At 40.9% G+C, this 19,124-nt stretch overlaps 1 protein-coding gene across 12 annotated transcripts in view; it reads left to right on the top strand.

Annotated features, from left to right (window-relative positions):
• MPP7 (MAGUK p55 scaffold protein 7) overlaps positions 1–19,124 on the top strand; it is a 338,962-nt gene that overhangs the window by 224,268 nt on the left and 95,570 nt on the right. The window lies entirely within an intron of this gene.

The following is a 19,124-nucleotide window of genomic DNA, read 5'->3' as shown; positions in this document are numbered from 1 at the left end:
CTGCATTACATTAACCAGTAGTTGCTTAGCAGCTGCATTACATGGACCAGAATCAGTACAGCAGGCTTGACATCTGTCGTGAACTAAAATTTATCATTCCATCAGTAGACCACAAAGACAGCGCGGCAATAAGACATGTCCTATTGGCAGCAACAAATTATTTAAGGTGTTTGTAAAAGAATTAGAGACTGAAAACTCTCAGAGAAAATATATCTTTGGTTAAATGTAAGCAAAATCTGGTTTTACGGTGGTCACAAGGAATATTTTTTGTTATTTATAATAGAAAATCCTGATCTCAACTTAACATTTCACAGGCCTTTTTCTTTCTTGCTCCCTTTCCATTGGAGCCAGAGCTGGTTGAGAATTTTTCATTAATGTTTTTTCAGCTGAAAAATGTGGTTTCTGCAAGATCAACATTTTCCCATGGAATTCACTTAAATTGCTCTTTACTTTGTATCTGGGAAAACTGAATAAAACATTTCAGTGCAACATTGATCTGTGTTTACCTAAGCTGTTGTGGAGAATGAATATATGAGACACACTATGGGCTGTGCTCCCTGGCTGGACCATGTTTCCCAGGATGCACAATGATCTTCCCCTCTTGTTGATCTTTGTACTGTATCATGGGAGATTTTTTCCCCCTCTCTTACCTCCTGAGAATATCCTCTGCTAGCATGTGGGATCACAGAATAGGAAGCTATAACCTATTCAGGAAAGCAGAATTTTGCATATTTATGTAAGTAGGTTGGAAGTGTCATCAGTAATCTTCTAGGTTTGCTGATAGTGTTCATCATACGATTCTCTGTATTTTAAAATATTTTAATATCACATCAGAAATGGAGTTTGAGTTGATTTGAAGTAGTGGCTGCTGTTTTGAACAGACAGCGCAATGACATTGTGGAAATGGCACTTTTATACTCAACAATAGATCTGCTTCCCATGTGTCATCCAAGTTATACCTTCTTTCTGTACTGACAAAAGTAGAAAGTTTCTAATATTTTTACTTTTGTTACAGATATACAGAAGAATGAGACTGATTGTTTTGCCTCTTGCATCAACAGAATTGTTAACTAATCTTTATTTGCAGAATTCTCATTCCTGGAGTGATGCAGGAGCCAGAAAGAACCCAGCTTGACCTTCAGATGGCAGGTTGAGTTTGCAACTGGCATTTAGGGAAGAAAACCTGTATTCTTCTGAGCAAATGTCATATGTAAGCTATTGACACAGTATACATGGAACTCTGTAATGTCCTCTTAAGATATGTCTACTCTTCAGTTAAAAACCCATAGCTAACCCTTGTGAGCTGACTCAGGCTAAGGGGCTTGGGCTAAAGGGGCTGTTTCGCTGCTCTGTAGGCTTCCGGGCTTGGTCTACAGTCCAAGCTCTTCCCATCCCCACCCCCTTCTCACCTTTCAGGATCCTAGAGCCCAGCCAAAGCTCTGAAGTCTACACTGAAATGAAAGAGCCCCACATCCTAAGTGAGCTGGCAAGGGCCAGTCATGGATTAATTGCTGTGTAGACATATCCCTACAGTAGACATTCCAAACCTGCGAAAAAACCGCAAAAATTGGGCTTGTTTTTGGCTTATTTTGCTTGTGAGTTGCTTGGTGGCTAGTTTTGGCTTGTAGCTTGTTGCGTCTTTTTTTGATCAGCTCCGGGGAGGTTGGGGGGAGAGAGTCAGGGGTGCACAGCGGCCCACCACAATCCCAGACTGCACACTGGATGGGATCTAGTCACATAGAGTGTTGGGGTTCTTAGGGATTGGCTTGTTTTGGCCTTGTTTTGAAATGGGATTAGCTTGATTTTTGGCTTATTGTGAAAGTCAGTGTGCTTATTTACCATGTGAAAGTTGGCAATTGTGCCCTACAGTTACTTTTCAGGAGATAACGTATAGATGCCCCACATATCAACCATGAGGGTGAAGAAGAAGTAGACAATAGCTGTGAAGACTTTTGTGTGGAGAGTAGTAAAGACAGAGAGCTCCTCTCTTCCAGAAGCTTCCTCCTCTTATGTGTTGGAGACATGAGGATTAAAAAAAATAAAGAAAAAGGAAACAAAGGATGAAATTTGTGTTCAATTTTCATTTTGTTTTTGTTTTGTTTTATATGCTTATTTTAAAACAACTTTTCCCAGTGTTCTGTGGGAGATGTTGGCTATGAAAAGATCTTTTGATCCACCTAAATTATTTGTAATCTAATGTAGATTTTTATTGGGTACTGTACCCATATTGTATCATCTGAATCCATCTCCCTGCCATTTGGAAATTAAAAACGATTATGAGCTCAATGCAGGAATTAGTGGGTGCAACTATGGTTGACATTTATGCAGGATGTTAGACTAAATGATCACAGTATTCCCTTCTGGCCTAAAAACCTGTGAATCTATTAAGAGTAGGGATATTGGCAGCTTTTGCTAAAGTTATGTGCAGTATGCTGCTATTGTGGTCCCCTCCCCTACTTTCTGACAGCCTTCTTGGAGAAGAAAAGAGTTCTAAGCTTGCACAGTGTCAGCTTCAAATCTTGAGTTCTCATTCCATTGGTTGCCTTGTCCCTGTAATTCTGGAAATTCCCCCAATACTAATCTATATACTGAGTGCTGAATTATATGCATTTAACGATGGTATTCATATAGCACATAAATGGTTGGCAACATTAAGAAAATATTTGGCAGTTTAGGAGGAGAAACATCATGCAGTGTAAAATCACATCTTGATCAAGTAGCGATTCTGCTCATCTCATGAAAATGGAAAAACATAGTAATTTTACAGAGACATGACTATCCAAGTAAACAGATATTAATTAAATTGTCCTTTCTGTCAGTGATACTTAATGGTCTCCTTTTCATTCTGTTTGTGATTACCCTTTTCTTCAGCAGTCTCCTGTCTCACACCCAGAAGGCCATATCCTATAGCCCCCATCTCTCCTCGCCATTTTCCCCTTTTCCAGATCACTGGAATATATATTTAACACTAGTCCAGACCAGAACTTTGACCATTTTTTCCTGCTTTTTTTCTGTCTCTTGTCAGTTGCTAATCCCATATCATTGCTGTCTTTCTCACCCCATGACTACTTAGTTTTCCATAATCGTATGACTGGAAGGGACTTTGAGAGACCATCTAGTTCAGTCCCCTGCACTTGTGGCAGGACTAAGTATTACCTAGATCATCCCTGACAGGTGTTTGTCTCACCTGCTCTTAAAAATCTCCAATGATGGAGGCTCCACAACCTCCTTAGGCAATTTATTCCAGTGCTTAACCACCCTGACAGTTAGGAATTTTTTCCTAATGTCTAACCTAAACATCCCTTGCTGCAATTTAAGCCCATTGCTTCTTGTCCTATCCTCAGAGGTTAAGAAGAACAATTTTTCTTCCTCCTCCTTGTAACAACCTTTTACATACTTGAAAACTGTTATCATGTCCCCTCTCAGTCTTCCCTTTTCCAGACTAAACAAACCCAATTTTTTCAATCTTTCCTTATAGGTCATGTTTTCTAGACCTTTAACCATTTTTGTTGCTCTTCTCTGGACTCTCTCCAATTTGTCCACATCCTTCCTGAAATGTGGCACCCAGAACTGGACACAATACTCCAGTTGAGGCCTAATCCGTGCGGGGTAGAGCAGCAGAATTACTTGTCTTGCTTACAACACTCCTGCTAATACCTTTATTTGTGGGGTTTGTCATAAGCTTTTTGAAAGTCCATATAAATCATGTCAACTGTTTCTCTTGTGTCCACTCTTTTGTTGACATGCTCAAAGAATTTTTATAAGAGAAGCAGGATTTTCCTTTAAATATACTGGTTTGTCCCTATCATACTATGCTCATTTTGGTAGTTTATAATTTATTTTTACTTACCATTGCAGTCATTTTACCTGGTCCAACTTACTGGTTTGTAAATCTCAAGATCATGCCCAGTGTCTTTTTTTAAAGATGGGTTCACATTTGCTACCCTCCAATTCCTGGAATAGTAGGACTCCAAGAACTCAAATGTTATTAGTTGGGCATCTCTGGGATACATTCAAAACAACCTGTGTGGCTTCTCTCCAACTGCACTTCATGTGTGTGTTTGGGGGAAAAGAGGATCCTAATGATTTTTGGGAGGGAATAAGTTCAGACTTGGCTCAGCTCCTCCAATGGCTTTTATTTTGTGTCCTCAAGCCTCATAGTTTGACTTATTCAATATGGAGGCTGAATGGAATCTGTAGGACATTTTCCTCTTTCAGAGAGACATGCTGTCTTAAGGGCATGCAACCTTTGCTTCTTATTTTTCTATAATATTTTCTTATCTTTTTCAGATTCAGTCTTCAAGAGATTTAGGTCAGAGAACAAAAGATATATGCTATCTCTACAAAGACACTTATTTTTCGTCAGGAGGTAGCCATCACTTCATTCTACCTCTGTTTCTTCAAAAAAGGAGCTGATGAAGGATTGCCCAAATATTAGAAGGATGATCATTTGTTCAGAACATCGTTTCCAGCATACAGCTCATCTGTTTGTGCTCTGGGAAGATACTTAAGGAGAGGGAGGGGATTAAACTGTCAAGAACACTTTGGCTACATGAGTCAGGTTATGAATTTAAGAGGCATACTGGTCTGAAATTCTTCATTGTTGGTTTAAAATCAGGGCTTACTCTGCCATAATAGCCATATGTGAGCAGAAAAGGCAGAGGCCACAATTGAGGAAAAATCATAGGGCTGCCATCTGGAAGAATATTAACACCTATACCAGATGGCATGGACTGGCTGTAAGTTTCTATGGACAGTGAGAATAGTTAGACTTTGGAAGTGTCTCCTGGGGTTCCAAGCAATGAGCAAGAGGAAGTGGGAGTCTGAAGACGTGAAAAGTCTAACCTTCTATTGGCTGTTACTGCCTGAGTAGCAGCTACAGGTAAACCCATCAGTTCAGATTGGTGGATCTGAAACTACATTTTCAGGCAAGGAAATTACCCTTTTGTGAAAGGAAGTCCATATATTCAGGAATAAAAATCCACCATGGTTAAGAGGAAAAAGTAATATATACTTAATATTGACCTAAATGACATGTTACTATGCCAAGAACATTAATATACTATAGATATTAAGAATACAGAACCACATGTACAGTATGGATTTTAAATATTTTTATACAATTGAGTAGCATTGTAGTGATTCATCTTTTTTCTTGATTTCATTGTTTGTTTCTGCTGTTTTGGTCTTGGCTCTTCAGCCTAATTGATTGCTTCAGCTACTATGCTTGATTATTCTAATCAGTGTTTGCTGATTTGCCTGTTTGTTTGTTGCTTGGACTTAATGATATTCTGCTATTACTCCCTCTTGGGTCTCTCATAATTTCTCCTGTGTCAGTCTCCTTTCTCCAAGTCTTTCTTCCTCTTCTTCTGCAATCTTTTTCTTCCTGTTCCTTTTTACCCTCCTCTTGGTGCTGCTCATCTCACCACCTCCACTTCTCTCTCTCCACCTTTTCTCATTCCCATATGCTGTCAAATACACATCTGATGTTCACTTCCTCCTCACTTTCAGTAGTATTTGTGCCAACTTCATCTGTCTCATTTCCTGCACCTTTCCTTGTCACCATCTCCACTTCCTCCCTTTCAGACCATATGTCCATCCCTGCCTTTCCATTCCATCATCTTCTCTCTCTAGAATACTTTCAACATCTCAAAGAAGATTACTGTCATCCACTGCTTTTTCTTTTCCTACCTCCTTTTCCTGGCACTCTCAGAAATCTGGATTCCTCCCTTTGATACGGCTTATACAGCTGCTCTTTTTGTCTCCCATCTCATCCAAATGTAATTACATTCACAAAAGAATGGTGTTGCCAGCACCCAGTGCCAGAGGTGAGCAACAGCAGGGGGTTCGCTGCCCAGTATGTGTCACCCAATAATCACAACGGGGTGGAGAAGCAGAAAAGTTTATTTGAAGCTTCAAAGAAGGTACAGGGAGATTAGAATCTCAAATCCTGCACACAGAGCAGCAAGTTACACAGGCTTTTATACATCCTTTCTTCAGCATACTTATCCAATAGCAAGCTGCCCTAAGTATCCATATAGCCAGCCAATCCAGTTACCAGCTAGTTCCCTTGTTCTCTGTACCGTCTGTTAAACCATACATAAAGCTGCTTTATTCAGCATTGTTCTTCCATATCTGCCCTGTTTGGCCTTGTTTAGTTTCAGGCAGTCTGACTCTGCAACATATTGTTGCAGATCCTCAGCATAACTGCTGTGGGTGCCTCTGGGCGGGGGGGCCAAGGACACTTGGGGCCTAGTGTGCATAACTGCTGCGAGGGCCTCCAGGCGGGGGGCCCAAGGATACTTGGGCCTAGTGCGAGGGGGCTTCATCAACACTCGTGGTCTTCCATCCCCTCAAGTTACCTAGTGGCCATGCCCAGTGTCCCCAACAATGGGGTGGGGGAAAAATAGTGGGTGGGGGGAAATTGGGCTTCTCTTCAGATCTTGTTGCTTCCTGCCATAGCTGAGTTAAGGCACATGCATTATTGGCCTGCATCTAGGACACCAGTTCCTTGCATCATGTGATTACAGTGGAATTCTCTGCTTTCATTGTTAAAATGGTGTAATGTACCTGCTGGGTACATACTGTGTAAACTCCCAATGCTACATCTATCTGTCGGCGGGTTCCACAATACCTCCAGCATAGGAAAGAGAAGTACAACCAGATATTAGAGGGAGTCTGGCTCACGAGGGAGCCAGAGACTGTGAGTGAGCAGGAGCTTTGGAGCTGGATGTGGAGGGTAGGCTGGATATCTGGTAGCTTGAGATCTGGAAGCATAGAGCTATGACTGGAAGGGCTTGAGCGCAGGGCCAGTATGCACTGTTGCTAGAAGGGGGCAGCAGCAACTGCAGCAGATAACCAGGAGTGGCTTACAAACGGGGGGATTGTAAAGATGGGCTTGAATGAGAGTACAGGTGATGTTCAAAAGGACTGAACTCTGGTTGGGTGATCTTCAGGCCAGTGTATGATTGCCACCAGGAGCGGGTGGTCTGGAGTGAGTATCCTTTGCACTGGGCCTGAGGAGCCCAACGTTTATGCCCTTGTAGAGGACTGCCTGTAGAGAGTACAGTAGGAACTGTTGAGTTTATCACCTCTTCTGTGTTGTAACTAAAACAAGTCTGCCTACCGTGTTTGCAGCTTATTTCTGGGAGACCTAGTAAAGAAATCTTCTCTGTTATTTGAAGTATCAGTGATCTAAGGAATCCGCTTAGGGTTAGAGATTGAAGAGCCTATAGCATTTGCTTCTCAGGATGTGGTATAACCTATTATGCTACTAGAAGCTGGCATACCACAACTCTCACTGTGACACCCTGCCGAGGGGTTGGTTACAGTACGTTTGTAGCCCTTAAGTTTAGAAAGGTATACTTGAAAATGTGACCCAAGTATAATAGAGGCATTGATGTCTGTCTGAGTCTGCAGACAGGGTGAAACAATAGCTCTGAGAAATGTGAACTTGTCCATTCACCTTAAGGAAGTGATTCTACATCCAGCAGTAGTGGGGAGCCATGTCAATACTACCACATGAGAGGACTGTATATCAAGAGGAATAGAGCACAGCATTCATGGCTCACCTGCCAAAGAAGGTACACCTAAGTACCGGGGGACCCCCTGCACCCATCTCTGCCTCTCTAGAAAATGGAGCCCCAGACTGCTACCACACTCTGGGAGGAGATGGGGACTCCTTGACACTTCCACGCCAAGAAGGGGGTGGGATTTCAGGGCAGGGCCTATGTCATTGTTGGCCTAAGGCCCTATACTGCTTTAATCTACACCTTCTTCCTATGTTTCTTTCTGGCTCTTTTCTCATCTCCCTCACCCTGTAGTTGTAATCTGTTCTGTCCTGACCATCATCCTCTGAGTTCTGACTTCCAAATCTTTCCCTCTTTACCTATACCTCCATCTCCCTTTTTACTTCACCTCTTAACTCAGTTGTGTTATGTACTCTTTTTTGAATTGTTCTCCAGCTCCATCCTGAATCCCTGCTTATTTGACTTCCTTTCTCTTTACTCCACCAAAACTGTTCTCAAGTTTTCTAATGACCTTTCCTGACCAGATCTCTGGGCCTGTACTCCATCATCATTTTCCTCAACCTCTCTTCAGTTTTTGGTTTGTGAGACTCTGTCCTCTCCTGATTCTCCTTCTCTCCCTTTGATTGCTCCTTCAGTGGCTCTCTTGGTAGGTTCATCTCATTGCCAGTCTCATAAGTCTTCGGTTTTTTCATTTTCTTTTTCCCTTTAGAGCCCCTCTCTGGATGACCTCATCAACTCAGTTTTAACTTTATGCAAATATGTCACAAGTCTGTCCAAACTTAAGGAGTTTCCTTCCATCCAACCCTGTATTTTGTCTTATCTCCCTGATCTCTCCTGCTGGATATCTTGGCACCAGTGAAAGATTAACATGGTAAAAACTCTGTAGAGTTATGTAGAGGCAGCCAAAATTGTCATCCAGGCTTTAATTATGTCTAATTTTAATTATTGTAATATTGCAAATTAGATGGCTATTTTTGTTTTTGTTGAGGCTTTTGTTTGTTCTTATATTTAGCTCTTAATATTTTCCAGAATGCTCTAGTGTAGTGAACTACACTGCTAAACATTTCCTCAGTGTAAAGTTAAATTTGAATTTTAAATTGAGGAATATTTTTGATTAAGGGGAAAAAGATAAAAACTGATATTAGAAGGCACTGAATTCATAAGGCAGCAATGAGTTTTTTAGGTTTTCTTATTCCAAGTGCCAGTCATAAATTCTGAATTGTAAAATGATCGTCAGCTTTAATATAAAAAGCACTGCACTAGTTACCAGAGAATTTTTTAAAGTACTCATTTCCAGCTCGATCATGTCTAAGAATTTAGCTGAACAATATTTATATTTAGTTAGTGTAGGAATTTGAATCATACCTTCTTTTGAGTTCTAAATATGGACCATGTTTACATGAGTGAATCATAAGCATAAAACTTAGCTACAACAAAATCTTTTTGCCAGAGGTGCCTAGGCGTACATGATCTTGATTTTAGACTCTGTGCATGACTCTGAAGAGTTGTGTAAAAAGTTCTCAGAATTTTCACAGCTTCCTATGATGGATAAGAACATCAGAGTATACTATTATCTTTCAGTTAGTTCTTTTTAAAATGTTGTAAAAAGTAAAACTCAATGTGGTCAGTTTGCATGAGGTAGATCTTTCCTAGGGATTTTGTTCATATTGGTTTCCCTTAATTGATATGACCTTTTGGCACTTACATTAGTGTGCTTTTAAAGAAGTCCCAAACTTTTATGTCATGTTCAGTACATCCGTTTTTATAATGCTTTCTTGTGATGAGTATATTTTTAAATTAAATAGAAGAACAAACAGAAAAGTTGTTGCAGAAATGTTTCTGTATTCTTTATATGTTACTTTTCTCATATATATTTTAAACTATGAAAAAGTTCTCTGGAGGAGATATTCTACATAGTGCTTCCCCCCCCCCCTTTTTTTTTTAAAGACCTTGCGTACTAGTAGTTGATAGTGTTTTTTCTAGGTTTACATTTATCTTTCTTTCCTCTCTTCTTTGAGAAATTAGTGGATTTGTAGGTTGTTGAATAACTGAAGTAAAGACAAAATAACTTTAAACTGCATGTTTATTGGTCCTGCACTTAGGACTTAGGGTATTGGTCCTGCACTTAGGACGGAAGAACCCAATGCACAGCTACAGACTAGGGACCGAATGGCTAGGCAGCAGTTCTGCGGAAAAGGACCTAGGGGTGACAGTGGACGAGAAGCTGGATATGAGTCAGCAGTGTGCCCTTGTTGCCAAGAAGGCCAATGGCATTTTGGGATGTATAAGTAGGGGCATAGCGAGCAGATCGAGGGACGTGATCGTTCCCCTCTATTCGACATTGGTGAGGCCTCATCTGGAGTACTGTGTCCAGTTTTGGGCCCCACACTTCAAGAAGGATGTGGATAAATTGGAGAGAGTCCAGCGAAGGGCAACAAAAATGATTAGGGGTCTGGAACACATGAGTTATGAGGAGAGACTGAGGGAGCTGGGATTGTTTAGCCTGCAGAAGAGAAGAATGAGGGGGGATTTGATAGCTGCTTTCAACTACCTGAAAGGGGGTTCCAAAGAGGATGGCTCTAGACTGTTCTCAATGGTATCAGATGACAGAACAAGGAGTAATGGTCTCAAGCTGCAGTGGGGGAGGTTTAGATTGGATATTAGGAAAAACTTTCACTAAGAGGGTGGTGAAACACTGGAATGCGTTACCTAGGGAGATGGTAGAATCTCCTTCCTTAGAGGTTTTTAAGGTCAGGCTTGACAAAGCCCTGGCTGGGATGATTTAACTGGGTATTGGTCCTGCTTCGAGCAGGGGGTTGGACTAGATGACCTTCTGGGGTCCCTTCCAACCCTTATATTCTATGATTCTATGATTCTATGCACTTCTGGATATCAGAAATTGTCCTTGCCAATGACATTTTTGATGATAAAAGATGTTTTTCACTCAGAGCTACTGAAACCTATGTTCTATATAAAAACATTGGACATAGCAATCTTACTAAAGTTCTTTAAAATACGGTTACGTCTACAGTGATAACATTTCTTTCTGTCAAATGCTTGGTATTTATCTAACACTCAAGATGAACACATTAATCAAGAGCAAGAAGGCACAAGTATGTTATGCTGCTTCTCAGAGAAGTTGTTAAAGAAGCTTCTATCATACCACATCAGATTTGTTTTTCATGTATTGCATATTCAGTGTAACATGATTTTTCTATTTGTCTTTTGTCATTGTGTTTCCTTTACCATTCTTTTCTACCTTCACATTAGTTACTATAGAAAAATTAAGAATCATAGTGTGGGTTCTGTCTAACAGTCTTGCTGCATGGCCAGCAATCTGATCTCAGAGTTTCAGCAAGGAAATATCCAGTTGACACTTATGACATAGTTAACTTTAGAACTGGGGGGAATGTGTTTGTTTCCTTATCCAGGGTGTTTTCTTTTGAACATGTTTAAGTTGTTGCCTTTTAGTACAGAAGTGGTACGTCAGATTATTTTCATCTGTTTTTTTTAAACCGGTTAGAGAACACTAGTTTTAAAAGTGTTTTAACTTAACTATTCAGTATGGTTAAAACAAAGCAAACCCTTATTTTGTTTTAATATTTCATTCGATATCTTACATGCCTCTCTAGATACAGTCACATATAATTGCATATTTTTATGTGCAATTCTACCTGGCACATCTTTCAAGTGAGAACCTTAATTGATAGCATGGGGCTGTAGCTCATGTCATAAAAACAATTGATCTTTTAGGTCTGGTGACTTGTGATAAAGAATATGAAAAATCATGTTAGGGTTCTGGGGGAAAAGGCAAAATAATGAATTTTTAGAATTATAAAATTAATCAATCTTAAAACCACTAAGAGTTATAACTCTTTGTAGCAGATATAGTCTTCCGCTGTGCTCATATTGTTGAGGAACTAGCACAACAGCTGTTTACTATCACATCCACCTGAAAAAATCCCAAAGTATCAAGCCATAATCAGAGATAGCTAACAGGAGCTGAGAATGTGGTGTGGACTCTCCACTTTGAGGCAGCAGGACTTGGTGAATGGTGCATTTGGTCTGTGTGTGAGTTCTGCATACCTGGGTCCTGTAGGTGGGCTGTGGACTCCTCAGTATGCAGCTGAAACAAACAGGTCTGCTTGTTGGTGTCTTGGTAAGAGCTGTGTGGCTCTGATCCTTGGATTTTTGATCATCCTCACTGTTTGCTCTGAATGTTTAATTGCTCCCTGCTGGTGAGGGATGGACTGAGCTAAACAGGGAGACTTGGCATAAAAAGTCACTTGGTAGGCAAACTTGAGAACCATGAACAGAAGCAGCTGAAAGGGTAGTTTGAGATGGTATGCTAATGCGACAGTGCCCCCTCTGGTGAGATTGAGCACTACACAGAGTCTGCTCGAACTGGTGGGGCAGTCAGTTAGCTCCTCTTGCCTGAGACCCTGTGTGAATCCATTCTGGGCTATAAAGGGTGTTAGTCTTTGTCCCACTGGGGTGTGCCGGTTTCTCTGAATACTTGGTGGGGTTAGCTGGTCCTTAGGGAATCTAGAAACCCCTTTGGTTCTTAGGTTTCTGAGGGAATCAGTAGGGGTCTCAGGTCCACCCACCCCAATGTATTCTGGCCCAGGGCCCTAAAATCAGACAGGCAGAATCAAGCCTCAACAACGACTCCTGATGTGCCTTGAGCACTTTCCTACCTCTGTTGGCTCTGTAGGCTTCTTCAGAATGTAGAGCCGGTCATCCCTTCTCTCAGGTGTTGTCTTTGGGTGGTTTCTCACCAGCTTGCTGGTAGGACTTTCCTTCTCCAGCGTGCTTGCTCCTCTGGCAGCCATCTCACCCCTCTTCTTTTCAGCTCTTTTATTCTTCCAGCTGCTGTGAAAATGCTAGTCAGTGCTGGCTGGTGATTACAGCATTAACTCATTGGTTGCTTTGTCAGCATGGGGTCTATGCAGGGATGTTAGTTTTGCAGGGAGTTGAAAGAGAGGGAGTGTGAGAGTCCTTCCTACCACATATAGCTCTATGTTCAGTTCCACAAGGGCCAGCAATGGAACAGTGGTTGTGATCTGCAACAGATGTTCCATGTTCTCTTTCCAGCCTGAAGGGACTTCCTGTGTACAGAGTGCAAGTTGGTGGCAGTACTGGAAGAAAATATTCTTAGATTAGCAGGGCAACTGGAGACACTATGTAGAATTGGAGAAGTTGAAGAGTTCCTGGACAACCTGGTTGGGAAACATCAATACCCTAGACTGACGGAAAAATAGAGCTGCTATCCACCAAGGAACCAGAGAGAGCAAATCAGACACAAGGCTTGGCAACTAATAACTCCCAGAGGCAAGGGGAGGAGGTGTCATTCTACACTTCTGGAGGTAGATGAGAATAGGCAAGCTCTGGCCACCAGAAAGAAGAGGACCAGGAAGAATTCAACAGCAGTAGAAGTTTCCAATCAATAATAGGTCCTCAAAATGGAAATAGTGGAAGATATCTCTCAAGATCCATCAGGATCTTGAATGGAACAGTGAGTTGTACGGGGAACACCTGTGGATGGCTGCTTGACCTGTAAGAAAATCAACCTTGCCTACAAAGACATCTCAAACAATCCAAGGCAGACAGAGGAGCTTTGTTGGGGATTTTGTACAAAGAAGAATTGAAATACCATTCTTTAGAGGACAGGTGGACAGCAGGACGGTGTGTTGTCTTCCCAGAGTCAAGACACAAGATGTCACACTAAGATTGGATAGGCTTCTGAAGTTGATGGGCAAGGATCCACTGGTGATAGTTCATATTGGCACTAATGACACTGTGTCACAGGACATCTCACAGGTAATACACATCTTCAGGGAACACAGGAGTGCAGAAGAAGAATGTCCAAGTGATTATCTCAGAGCACTCATTTAGCACTTTTGATAGCATTCACAGGATCAGCCTATGGCACATTCAGCGGGCCTATGGAATTCCTTTTCCTATAATCAGCATCATGAAAAGCTTCTATTTCAACTTTACATGGAATGTTGTTCAGAGTGAGCTCAGTTTTGAAGTCAGAACAGGAGTATGTCAGGGGTGTGTCATGTCTGCAATCCTCTTCAACTTTGCCATCGATTGGGTAATGCAGCGTACAAGAGAAGACATGCCAAGAGGCATTAAATAGACATACTTCTCATCCTTTGAAGACTTGGACTTCGCAGATGATGTCACTCTCCTATCACATACCCGACACCATAGACAAGAAAAAACAACTTGACTCAACACATTCAACCAGCAAATTGGACTGAAAATCAACCGCAATAAGACAGATATCATGACCTTTAATATCACCTCACCAGTACGGATAGAGGATTATGTTCTCACCAATGTAGAAACATTCACATACTTGGGCAGCACCATTAGCCAGGGTGGTGGAACAAGACAGGACATCCAGAACAAAATCAATAAAGTCAGGAACATTGTCAGGAGCTTAAATACAGTCTGGAAATCATCAAAATACAACACCAAAACCAAACTTAAGATTTATCAGAGCTGTGTACTTTCAACATTGTTATAGTGCAGAATGCTGGGGAATGAGAAACTCTGACATGTCAAAACTGTCTTCATTCCATACAACCTGCCTCAGAAAAATCCTCCGTATCTTTTGGCCCAGAACAATCTCAAACCAAGATCTATTGACACAGTGTAGCCAAAAGGATCTGAGCACCATCATTGCCAGGAGGTGTTGGAGATGGATCGGTCATGTGCTTCGGATGGAAACTGATTTCATCACCAGAGTAGCAATAAGATGGACACCTGAAGGCAAGTGAAAATGAGGCCATCCGAAAACACCATGGCGAAGAGCTGTGGAAGCCGAGCTGAAAAACCTGGGGCAAAGCTGGGGAACCATTGAAAGACTTGCCAGAAACAGACAGGAGTGGAGGAGCTTTGTCACTCCCTTGACCACCAGAGGCGTAATAGGAACATGACGATGATGACGACTCATTTAGTACAAAATCAAGAAGCTGAAAATAAAATTAATCAAGGGACATAAAGAGGAGAAATTATTTAATTGACTGCACACCAGTGTTAGCATGGGTAACAAATGAGGAATTGAAATTCGTGAGCATAAATTTGATATATTTGTTACTGAAACCTGGTGGGATGATTCACGTGATTGGAGATTTAAATCAATGGTTATAACTTATTTAGGCTTATGCTCAAATAAATTTGTTTGTCTCTAAGGTGCCACAAGTACTCCTTTTCTTTTTGCGGATACAGACTAACATGGCTGCTACTCTGAAACTTATTTAGGATGGATCAACTGGGCAAAAGGAGATGGAGAATGGCACTTTTGATAAATCCAGCATTAATTGTTTCTGAGTCACTGATAGCTTAGAAGAAAATTATCTTGGATGCTCAATGTCTTAACAGATAAAGCACAAGATGGGTTATTAAGTGGTTTCTGTTACAGGCCACCAAATCACACAATGTAACAGGATGAGTGGCTCCTTAAGCACCCATCTATAATGTGTAGGAAAACAAAATGTGTAATAACAGGGGACTTAAATTTGAGTGACATGATGGAGGTCTTACGCTGTTAGTACTAAAACATCCATGGAATTCCTAAATAGTAGAGATAACAATTTCCTAACAAAAATTTGCATCCAACATGGGGGAATTCTATATTGGACCTCATCATCTTGATCGAGGAACTGATGACACAACTAAACATTAGTGGTAGCTTAGGTACAAGTGAGCATGACTTTGATAATAATGACTATAAATCAGAATCTAGGAATTGTGGCAAATTAATAAAGGAAGCAAAGGGACACAAAGAGAAATTTATGGCCAACTGAATTAAGGGCAGTAAGAAGGACTTTAAGTATATTAGGAACAAGAACAACAAAAATCCTGTTGCTGTATTGGTTCATTACTAGATAGAAATGGTAAAATTGTCAATAATAATGTAGAAAAGGCAAATGTGTTCAGTGAATATTTCTGTTCTGTATTTTGGGGGGGGGGAGCAGATGATGATGTCATATAACACTCCATTCCACGAGTAAGAGTTCTTTATCAATCAAGTCCCATATCAGCTGTTCCATTATCTTGCCTGCAATTGATGTCAGACTGACAGGCCTATAAGTACCTGGGTCATTTCATTTACCCTTTTAAAATATTGACACAAAATTAGTTTTCTTTCAGTTTTCTGGAACTTTACTGGTATTCCAAGATTTACTGAAAATCAACGTTAATGGTCCAGCAAGCTCCTGAGCCTGTTTTTTTAAGAACTCTTAGGAAAATCCTTATTGTCCTTACCTCTAATGGCCAAAGATTTCTCCTTCTAGATTGTGGCAGAGCTCCTACCTTGTCTCAGTGGGTCCCACGCTTCCTGGCGGATTACGCTAGCCTCAGAGGTTCACTGTGACCCTTTACGTAGCCCTTCTCCCTCTAGAGGCAAGGGTCACAGCCTATTGAGCCCATTTCATCATAAGCCAGCAAGGAGGTCAGTGAGAGAACTCCCACAGTCTCTGTTGTCCCTGTGGGCTTATTCCAGAACAGTTTAGCCTCCTGTCCTGACAGGGGCCTGTCTTCCCCCTCCCAGGAGGTAGTGGCGGTTTGGGGGGGAACCTGGGCCCGCCCTCTATTCTGGGTTCTAGCTCAGGGACCCTAATGGCAGCAGTTGTTGACAGCCGACCTTTCACTTCCAGAGTTGCTACATTTCCCTGGGCCACTTCCCCACAGCTCTCCCGCTTCTCTCTCTCAACGCTTTCTTCACCCTTACCTTAGGGCTCTCTTTCCAGTGGCTTGAGGATGTCTTCATTACCCAGCCCTTCAGCCACACTTCTCTCCCCTGGCTCTCTTCGGCCTGACTGGAGTGAGCCCTTTTATAGTATCGGAGGGGCCTTAATTAGAGTCAGGTTTACACATTAGCTTAACAGCCTCACCTGACTCTTTGCAGGTTAATTGGAGTCAGGTGTTCTCATTAGCCTAATGGCTTCAACTGACTCTTTGCAGGCTAATTGGAGTCATGTGTCCATTCTAGCATGGAGCAGCCCCTGCTCTGGTCAGTCAGAGAACAGAAAACTGCTTATCCAGTGGCTAGTATATCTGCCTTCGACTGCTGTGCTGTACCCAACTTCCCTGGGTCTATCACAATATTCATCTAGGAACAAAGAAAGTAGGGTATACTTACAGGATGGGGGGCTCTATCCTGGTAAGCAGTAACTTTGGAAAAGATTTGGGGGATGTAGTAGGTAATCAGTTGAAGACAAGCTCTCAGTTTGACACTATGGCCAAAAGAGCTCATACTTTTGGATGCATAAACGTTAATTTCATGTAGGAATGGAGCAGTTACTTTACCTTTGTATTTGTTACTGGTGCGATCTGTGCTGGAATACTGTCTCTAGTTCTGGTATCCACAATTCAAGAAGGATGCTGATAAATTGGAGAGAGTTCAGAGAAGAGCCACAAAAATTATTAAAGGAATAGAAAACATTCCCTTTAGTGATAGATTCAAGGAGCTAGATCTATTTGGATTAAAAGGAGAAGATTATTGGGTTACTTAAGCACAGTTTATAAGTAGCTACATGGGGAACAAATTCAGTCTAGCAGAGAAAGGTATAACAAGATCTCATGGCTAGAAATTGAAGCTAGACAAATTCAGACCGGAAATGAGGCATACATTTTTAACAATGAGATTAACTGTTGGAACAATTTACCAAGGGTTGTGGTGGATTCTCCATCACTGGCAATTTTTGAATTAAGATTGGATTTTTTTTATAAGATATTCTCTAGTTCAAAAGGAATTATTTTGGGAGAGTTTGTGGCCTATGTTATACAGGAAGTTAGACTAGATGATTACAGTGGTTCTGTCTGGCCTTGATATGAAGCTATATATCTATGATTTGTTTAAAAAAAATGGAATCCATGTAATCACTGACAAAACACAGCTTGAAGTCTGTGTAGATTATAAACAAGAAGGAGGTAATTACATACTTTGTCTAACATTACCCATGTCCCATTAAATTACCAGAGAATTGGTATCAGACAAATTCAGTAGTTTTCTTTTATCGTTTTACAAGTTATGGAATTCCTAATTAACCCTTTCCTAAATTTAAGTTCCCTTCCCTTTGTCTTCAGATTGTCACATATTGGCTGAATTCAATATTAGAGTCATTGAGCAGATGTTTTCAGGTAACTATCCACAGTGTGCAGCAGCAGTCAAAAAAGCTAACACTGTTAAGAACCATTAGGAAAGAGATAGATAATAAGACAGTAAATATCATAATGCCACTATATAAATCTATTGTAGTTCACCCTTTGTATGCTGCGTGCAGTCTTTGTTGCCCTATCTAAAATATTAAAATTAGAAAAGGTGTAGAAAAGGGCAAGAAAAATGATTAAGGGTATGGAACAACTTCGATGTGAGGAGGGAGTAAAAAGACTGGGACTGTTCAGCTTGGAAAAGAGATGAGTAAGAGTAATATGATAGAAATCTATGTAATCATGAATGGTGTGGAGAAGGTGAATAAGGAATCCGTTCACATGACACACAAACCAGGGGTCACCCAATGAAATCAGGAGGTAGCAGGTTTGAAACTAAATAAGGAAGTACATCACACAACATACAATCAACCTATGAAACTTGTTGCTGGGGGATGTTGTAAAGGCCTAAAGTATAACTGGGTTTAAAAAAAAATTAGATACGTTCTTGGAGGATAGGTCCAGACATGGTTAATAGGCAAGATAGTTAGGGATACATCCCATAATCTGGATGTCCTTAAACCTCTGACTTCCAGATGCTGGGGCTGGATGACAGGGGATAAATTGCTCGATAATTGCCCTGTTGAATTAATTTCCTCTGAAGCATCCTGTCAGAGGACAGGATACTGGGCTCGATGGACCATCAGTCTGACCCAGTATGGCCATTCTTATGTGCCCATAAAATGCCATTCTCCTCAATTAGGACTCAGTGCAAAATTTCAACTTTATAATCCTAATAATTTCAGCACTAGTGTGGTTTAATTTTTAAAATTGTAGGATTTTTTAAAATGATTGGGAATATGTATTATTTTCAGGCTACTCGTTCTTAAAAACAGTTCACTTTTTTTGGCTGAAACTTTGCAAAAAAAAAAGTTATATTTGGCCACAAAAATGTTAGGCCAAAATATGAAACACTCAGAAATGTATAAGCAACTGAAAATAGAGACTTATAGTAAAATAATAATAATAATAATAAAAAATTAGACAGCCATAGTTGTTGCTGTTGTTCCAGCTATAATGTATAGGTTTAACTGGAAAATTAAGTGACATGTACTGATACATCTTAAGGGTTTGGTTTATTCATGTATGTTTTCCAATTTCAATGAGGAATTTTGTGAGAAAGTGATTTATGCTGTTGGAACTGGAATGAAAGGAGCGGAAGAACCAGGAGCAAAGAAACTGCTAACATCTGACTCCCTGTTAGAAGGATAGTTCTGTAGCAGTTATCACCACACCATTTGACACTCCAGAAGAAAGGGCAGAAGTTAGTTATCTTGCTTGTCTGACTATGGCGTTACCTATTGCAGGGGTGGCCAACCTGAGCCTGAGAAGGAGCCAGAATTTACCAATGTACATTGCCAAAGGGCC

Source organism: Caretta caretta, chromosome 2, assembly GCF_965140235.1.
Source record: "Caretta caretta isolate rCarCar2 chromosome 2, rCarCar1.hap1, whole genome shotgun sequence".
NCBI classification, from domain to species: domain Eukaryota; kingdom Metazoa; phylum Chordata; order Testudines; family Cheloniidae; genus Caretta; species Caretta caretta.
The sequence above is the reverse complement of the archived record's forward strand: the minus strand, read 5'-3'. Positions and strand labels throughout refer to the sequence as shown.